Source organism: Myotis yumanensis, unplaced genomic scaffold (assembly GCF_028538775.1).
Source record: "Myotis yumanensis isolate MYYU_CA2020_CCGP unplaced genomic scaffold, mMyoYum1.0.hap1 SCAF_5, whole genome shotgun sequence".
In the NCBI taxonomy this organism is placed as follows: Eukaryota; Metazoa; Chordata; class Mammalia; order Chiroptera; family Vespertilionidae; genus Myotis; species Myotis yumanensis.
The window spans coordinates 28,351,234-28,359,843 of record NW_027223756.1 but is presented as its reverse complement, the minus strand read 5'-3'; positions in this window follow the sequence as shown (position 1 = coordinate 28,359,843).

The window sequence follows — 8,610 nt, the reverse complement described above, 5'->3', positions numbered from 1 at the left end:
TGGTAGCCATTCTGATAAATAACCTCATTGTCATGTTAATTTGCATCTCTCTGATGATTAGTGACTTTGAGTATTTTTTCATATGTCTCTTGACCATCTGCATGTCCACTTTGGAGAAGTGCCTATTTAGGTCCTTTGCCCATTATTAATTGGATTGTTTGTCTTCCTTTTGTTAAGTTGTATGAGTTCCTTATATATTTTGGAAATTAAACCCTTATGAGATGTATCATTGGCAAATATGTTCTTCAATATAGTGGGCTCCCTTTTCATTTTGTTGAAGGCTTCTTTTGCTGTGCAGAAGCTTTTTTTATTTTGATGTAGTTCCACTTGTTTATTTTCTCCTTTGTTCCCCTTGCCCTAGGAGATGTATTGGCAAACATATGGCTATAAGAAATGTCTGAGGTTTTGCTGCCTATGGTTTCTTCTAGGGTTTTTATGGTTTTACAACTTACAGTTAAGCCTTTTATCCATTTTGATTTTATTCTTGTGTATGGTGTAAGTTGGTGGTCTAATTTCATTTTTTTGCATGTACCTGTCCAATTTTGCCAACACCATTTATTGAAGAGACTTTCTTAACTCTGTTGTATGCTCTTACCTCTTTTGTCAAATATTAATTGAGCATAATGGTTTGGGTTGATTTCTGGGGTCTCTGTTCTGTTCCATTGGTCTATATGCTTGTTTTTGTGCCATTAACAGGCTGTTTTGATTACAGTGTCTTTGTAGTATAACTTGATATCTATTATTGTGATCCCTCCAACTTTGTTCTTCTTTCGAAAGATGCTGCAGCTATTCAGGGTCTTTATTGGTTCCATGTAAATTTTTGAAGTATTTGTATTAGATCTGTGAAATATTCCATTGGTATTTTAATAGGGATTGCATTAAATCAATAGATTGCTTTGGGCAGTATGGACATATTAATAATGTTAATTCTACTATCCATGAACATGGTATATTCTTCCACTTGTTTATATCTTCACTATCTCTTTTTTCAATGTCCTATAATTTTCTGAGTACAGGTCTTTTACCTCCTTGGTTAAGTTTACTCCTAAGTATCTTATTTATTTATTTTTTTAGTTTCTCTTTTTGAGAATTCATTATTGGTATATAAAAATGCCATCAATTTCTGGGTATTGTATCCTTCTACATTGCTGATTTAATTTATTAAATCTAGTAGTTTTTTTGGTGGAGTCTTTAGGGTTTTCTATGTACAATGTCATATCATCTGCGAATAATGGCAATTTTACTTTCTCCTTTCCAATTTGGATCCCTTTTATGATTTCTTATTGTCTGATCACTGTGACTAAGACTTCCAGTACTATGTTGCATAAGAGTGGTGAAAGCAGATAACCCTGTTTTATTCCTGTTCTTAGGGAAAATGGTTTTAGTTTTTGTCCATTGAGTATGATGTTGGCTGTAGTTTTGTCATATATGGCCTTTATTATGTTGAAGTATGATCCCTCTATTCTCACTTTGCTGAGAGTTTTTATCAAAAATGGGTGTTGGAGTTTGTCAAATGCTTTTTCTGCGTCTATTGATATGATCATGTGATTTTTGTCTTTCAATTTATTTATGTGATGCATCACATTTATTGATTTGCAAATATTGTACCAGCCAGCCTTGCATCCTTGGAATAAATCCCACTTGGTCATGGTGTATGATCTTTTTAATATAGTGCTGGATATGATTTGCTATTATTTTGTTGAAGATTTTAGCACCTATATTCATCTGGGATCAATACCCTATAATTCTCTTTCTTTGTAGTGTCTTTATCTGGTTTTGGAATTAGGATAATGCTGGCCTCATAAAAAGAGCTTGGAAGTGTTATTTCCTCTTGGATTTTTTGAATAGTTTGAGAATGGTGTTAGTTTTTCTTAGAATGTTTAGTAAAACTCCTGTGTGAAGCCATCCGGACCAGGGCTTTTGTGTCTTGGGAGGTTTATTATTATTATTATTATTATTGCCTTAATTTAATTTATTACTGATTTTAATTTAATCACTTGTTATTGGCCTATTCAGGGTTTCTGATTCTTCCTGATTCAGTTTTTGAAGATTGTATTTCTTAGCAAATCATTCATAGAATGAAAAGGAGTAGGGACAGAAGTTAGACTTCTTTTTAATCATCACTGTTTGCCTTCATAAGCTATTTTAAGTTCTCTCATTCTAAAATTAAAGAAACCAATATTAAAACATTAACATATTTTATTATAATACTACTAACTGTGGCTTAAAAGCAAAAATAAAGTCTGCATTCATGAAGCTTTAATTCTGTGCCTTATTTTAGACAAATGTGTGTAAATTCAGACCCACAAGGATATGTCCTGCACAGGGGGACACTATATTTGTACCTGAAATTCCAAGGGTAGGACAGTACCTCTAAAATATTTCTGAAATATACCAGATCATATTTGTTTATATAAGCATTATTCTTGGAACTAAGACTGATACTTAATGGTACCACTTGGCTGTTGACCTAGTAGCCGGGATATACTAAAAATTAGTGCTAAGTTAATTTTTAAATGTTAGAGATGCTTAAGGCAAAATTGGAGTAACCTATTCTGACTTCAACATTTTTTCTTAGTATTTTGAGACTAGATGAGATAAATGCAGGATATCAGTAAATTGTCTTATCAATATTAAATATTTTCCATAAATTGAGATATAATCCTGCTCATTGGAGTCAAGGTCTTTCTTGCACAAAACATAGAACAGTTTGTTTTCCAGTGTATTTGGGTTAGGATTGGTTAACACATGTTGAAACCAGAGGTTTTAAGAAAGAAAAGACATATAATTAACTTTTATGGGTAAGTAGTAATTAGTTAAAACATTATTAACTAAAAGTCATTGGATTAACTACATTTGATGATATAATTGTATTTGATTACGTTGGATGATGTGAGCATAGTTAGTGGAGCCTGGTTTGATGTCAATGATAAGGAAAGAAAATGGTGTAGGTCAGTGATTTTAAGACTGAATTTCAAACAGCACTAAAGTTCACACACACATAACAAATAAAAGTAGATGTAGATTTGTCAACTTTTTATATTTCCACATATGAACATTAAATTAAAATGTAAAAAAATCATTTCATACCATTATTTCATAAAAGAAATGATTTTTTAAAATATATTTTATTGATTTTTTTTAAAATCTTTATTGTTCAGATTATTACATTTGTTCCTCTTATTTCCCCTCATAACTCCCCTCCTTCCAGCTCCCACCCCACCCTCCACCCTCACTCCCCACCCACTGAGTTCATCCATAGGTGCATGATTTTTGTCCAGTCACTTCCCGCATCTCCCACACCCCTTTTCCCCCAAGAATAGTCAGTCCATTCCCTTTCTATGTCCCTGATTCATTATAGTCACCAGTTCATTCTGTACATCAGGTTATTTATTCACTTGATTCTTAGATTCATTTGTTGATAGATGCATATTTGTTGTTCATAATTTGTATCTTTACCTTTTTCTTCTTCTTCCTCTTCTTAAAGGATACCTTTCAGCATTTCATATAATACTGGTTTGGCGGTGATGAACTCCTTTAGTTTTTCCTTATCTGTGAAGCTCTTTATCTGACCTTCAATTCTGAATGATAGCTTTGCTGGATAAAGTAATCTTGGTTGTAGGTTCTTGGTATTCAGCACTTTGAATATTTCTTGCCATTCCCTTCTAGCCTGCAAAGTTTCTGTTGAGAAATCAGCTGACAGTCGTATGGGTATTCCCTTGTAGGTAATTGAGCCTCTTTCTCTTGCTGCTTTTAAGATTTTCTCTTTGTCTTTTGCTCTTGGCATTTTAATGATGATGTGTCTTGGTGTGGTCCTCTTTGGATTCCTTTTGTTTGGGGTTCTCTGCGCTTCTTGGACCTGTAAGTCCATTTCTTTCTCCAGGTGGGGGAAGTTTTCTGCCATTATTTCTTGAAATAGGTTTTCAATATCTTGCTGTCTCTCGTCTTCTGGCACTCCAATGACTCTGATATTAGTCCGCTTAAAGCTGTCCCAGAGGCTCCTTACACTATCTTCACACTTTCGGATTCTTTTTTCATTTTGCTTTTCCAATTGGGTGTTTTTTGTCGAATCTTTGGTTTGATTCTTGTGCTCCTCTGGTCTGCTATTGGGTATAATATTCTTTATTTCAGTCCGTGTATGCTTACTTTCTAATTTCTTTATCGTAGCATCGAGGGTCTCATTAGTTTTCGTGAGGCTCTGCACAAATTTATGGCAAGCCCTCAAAATTGCGATTCTTAGCTCCATATCCTCCATTTCTGTCATGTTTTTTTGTCTCCGCATCTTTTATGCTTTCTTGGTGCACCCCCTTGTGGTCTCTGTGCGCAGGCTTGTTCTAGCCAAGCCTTAATTGTTGTAGTTAACACTAGAGGGATTTGACCACCAGGCCGACTGGCGGTGGAAATCAGCTGTGGGAAAACTTCAGTCCTCAGGGGAGGCGCTAGTCCAGCTCTTGCCTGAGGCGATCGGCAAATGGCTGTGCGCAGGGTTTGGGCGGGGCGGGCTCAACAGGGCGGGGGGGAGGGAGCAGCTATGGCCACTCTCAGTCCGTCCCCAGGGGCTCTGCCTCTCTGTCCCAGCGACCGCTGCAAACCTCGGCGGGGCCGTAGCCAGACAGTCCCGCTTCTCCCGTTTGAGTCTGGGTCCCTAGAGACTCGCCCGGATCTGTAGCCCAGAGTCTGAGACTCGCTCCTGATTGAAAACGACAATCGCGCCCTCAGCCGCCAGCCCGCTTTGCGCGCCCACCCTCACCACCGCACCGCCGTACCTTTAAATTTTCCACACTGCGCCTCCGCTGAGCGTCGGAATGCTGTTGTTTTGCTTCTAGTTGAAGAGACTCTCCTCAGCCAGCCTTCCCGTGGTTCTGGTTGATGTCCGCTCCGACTTTTAGTTGTATTTTTGAAGTGGTTGTCCACGGCGGCAGTCTCCGGTGTTTACCTATGCCGCCATCTTCGATTCTCTCCTATTTTATTGATTTTTTACAGAGAGGAAGGGAGAGAGATAGAGAGTTAGAAACATCGATGAGAGAGAAACATCGATCAGCTGCCTCCTGCACATCTCCTACTGGGGATGTGCCCGCAACCCAGCTACATGCCCTTGACCGGAATCGAACCTGGGACCCCTCAGTCCGTAGGCCGACGCTCTATCCACTGAGCCAAACCGGTTTCGGCAAGAAATGATATTTTAAAAATATTTTATTGATTTTTTTAACAGAGAGGAAGGGAGAGGGATAGAGAGTTAGAAACATCGATGAGAGAGAAACATCGATCAGCTGCCTCCTGCACACCCACCACTGGGGATGTGCCCGCAACAGAGGTACATGCCCTTGACCGGAATCGAATCTGGGACCCTTCAGTCCACAGGCCAACGCTCTATCCACTGAGCCAAACTGGTTAGGGAAAGAAATGATATTTTATTTTATTTTTTTAAAATATTTTATTGATTCTTTACAAAGAGGAAGGGAGAGAGACAGAGAGTTAGAAACATCGATGAGAGAGAAACATCGACCAGCTGCCTCCTGCACATCTCCCACTGGGGATGTGCCCGCAACCCAGATACATGCCCTTGACCGGAATCGAACCTGGGACCCTTCAGTCCGCAGGCTGATGCTCTATCCACTGAGCCAAACCGGTTTCGGCAGAAATGATATTTTCAAATGGTAAGACAACAATCCCATAAAGTAACTATCCTTTAAATTAAAAAAAAAACATAGTTTATAAAAATTGTATTTTGCCATTATATTTTCATTTTTGCCTCTGACAAGTGATTAATGTGCCATGACTTCCGGTTGGGAACTATGGAAATAAATAATGATCTAATCTCATTCTTATTCAGACTTGAAGCTCCCAAGAAAAGTTCAATTGTACCTGATGATTAAAAACTAAGACCAACTCTGCATCAATATGCTGAGTATGATGTGAACTATTTGTATTTGGAGAGAACTATATACCAGCTGAGATTGAGTCCAGGTTTCCATCAGCAAATTAACACAAAGAATGAAAATAATTAGGACACTTACTCTCCCCCAAATGTCAAGTGACATTAGAACTATTTGTATTTATTCAAAGATATAACCAAATGCCTTGAAGTGCTCCTGTATAAAAAGGCCCTGATAAGTATTTAATAAAAAAATATCTAAATAGTTTGGACAAGTTGCTTCACTTACCTACTTCACTTTGAAATGCATGTAGATCTACATTTCCACTGAAAAGTTTAAGTTATAAAGAATTTAAGCTCTTTTAAAACTTTTTATTATGAGATAATTTTAGATATAAAACTGTGAGAATAGTATAGAGTCCTCATATACCCTTCACCTGCCTTCCCTTAATGTTAACATCTTATATAACCATAGCACAATTATCAAAATTAAGAAATTAATGTTTGTATAATTCTATTAACTAAACTGTAGGCTTTATTCCAATTTTACCAGGTTTTTTTTTCATTAATATCCTTGTTCTTTTTAAGGATATCTAATCCAGGATCCCACAATGCATTTAGTTATGTCTCCTTAGTTTCTATTACCCATGATAGTTCCTTAACATTTCCTTGTCTTTCATGACCCCAAGACTTTTGAGGAGAACTAGTTAGTTATCTGCAAAATGTCCCTCATTGTTTTCAGTTTTATTGAGAAATGATTGACATACAGAACTGTATAACTTTAAGGTATACAGAAAAATTGACTTGATTTAAATATATTGTGAAATGATTACCACAGTAAGTTTAGTTAACAAACATATGCCTCAATTTGAGATTGTCTTTGTTTTCTCATGATTAGATTGATGTTATGCATTATTGGGAAGAATACCACAGGAATGATATTGTGTCCTTCTCAGTGCTTCATATCAAGGGGCACACGATGTCAACATGTCATATTAACTGGTGATATTAATCTCTTTTTATTATAAAAAACATAACAAAATTTACCATGTTAACCATTTTTAAGGGAACAGTTCAGTAGTGTTAATCTTGATCACTTGACTAAGATAATACCTGCCAAGTTTCTTCACTGTAAAGTTGCTATTTTCCCTTTGTAATTAATAAATACATGAGAACAGACACTTTGAAACTATGCAAATATGTTTCTGCTTAAACTTTTGCTTAATTTTAGTATCCACTGTTGGATGTTTCCTGTGGTAATTAATACTGTGGTATTTAACTGGTGATTTTCTATTTCCCTGATTCCTTTTACATTAATTAATTGAAATCTTTTGGTAAGGAAAACTTGTTACTTCTCCCCCGTTTATTATTTATTTAGTTCTTTATATATGGACTCATGGATATTTACTCTATTATTTGAGTTATAATCTACTACCATTATTTATTTTGTTGTTCAAACCATTTTATCTAGGATGAAGAGCATATTTTGAGGCCTGGAATTATCAACATAAACACATTTTGATCAAAATTAGTATTTCTTTATAACACTATATGCTTGATGATTTTAAACAAGCATAGGTTTCTTTAATCTTGTTAAGGTTGATTTGTAATGATGTTTTAACTTTAAATGAAAATTACATTAACTTCATTTTAAATGTCCATATAGTCATAAAACTATTAAATAGATATCAAAATATGAAAAATTTAAATTTTATTATGTAGACATATTTATACATTTATAAAATATATAATATAGATGTTATTTAAAATAGATTTATATGCTGAAATTAGACATACAGATATATAAGAAATGGAATTGGTCTGGTTTTATTTAATTCTCCCCAAAATAAATATTTTGCTTTCTCTGTCATGTCTGTGTATTTTATTGTTATAGCTATTTTCTATTTAAGATGAGTTTGTCGTATTCTTGGGAGCAGAATTCATCCATGTAATTCTCCCATATAAAGGTCTATTTTCTATAAAGTTGAAGTATATGACCATCAGAGACTTACTCTTCAACTAAAAATTTGACTTCATTTCCAAATCTATGTAATATTTTAAAATAATACCATTAAATTATTGGTTATATTTACTTAACACTTAAAATTAACATTAAAAAGTAAAAATAACAAGGGTTTTCTGGCTAAGTTGGTGAAGCAAGCACATACTCTGTGCACTGTTCTAGACATGGAAATTATAGATAACAATTAAAAACAGGAAAATTTAAAATGCGAAACCAGAAATGGAACAAACATAAAATGGTGAGCAGGGATAAAACCCTTGCATTGTTGGGCTACAGGATGGGAAGTTGGCATTGGTTGGCATTAGTTTGGTTCTTATGGGCTATCGGGAGAAAAATGTTCTTCATGAAAGATGGAGAAGAAAAGTCAGGGTCAATGCTTAGAGCCAAGAGCTAAGATGTTCATAACAAAAGGTTGAAACACCACTGCCAAAAGATCCCTGAAGTTATACATTATAATAGGTTTCAGACCTATGGAGGTTTCAGACACAAACTAGGTACTGAACTTATAGTCAGCAGATTCAATGAAGTCAACTGTACTCTGTTTAATATCATGTTGCACCAGAAACCCAAATCACTGTTATAAGACCTGGTTCTAGACCATGTTTAGGTGGTCAAGTAGATGAACATGGGTGGGAAGAGCAAGTAAAAAGAAGGCAACATTTTAAAAACAGTAGTATTCAAAATAAAACTTAAAGATACTTGTAGAGATGAA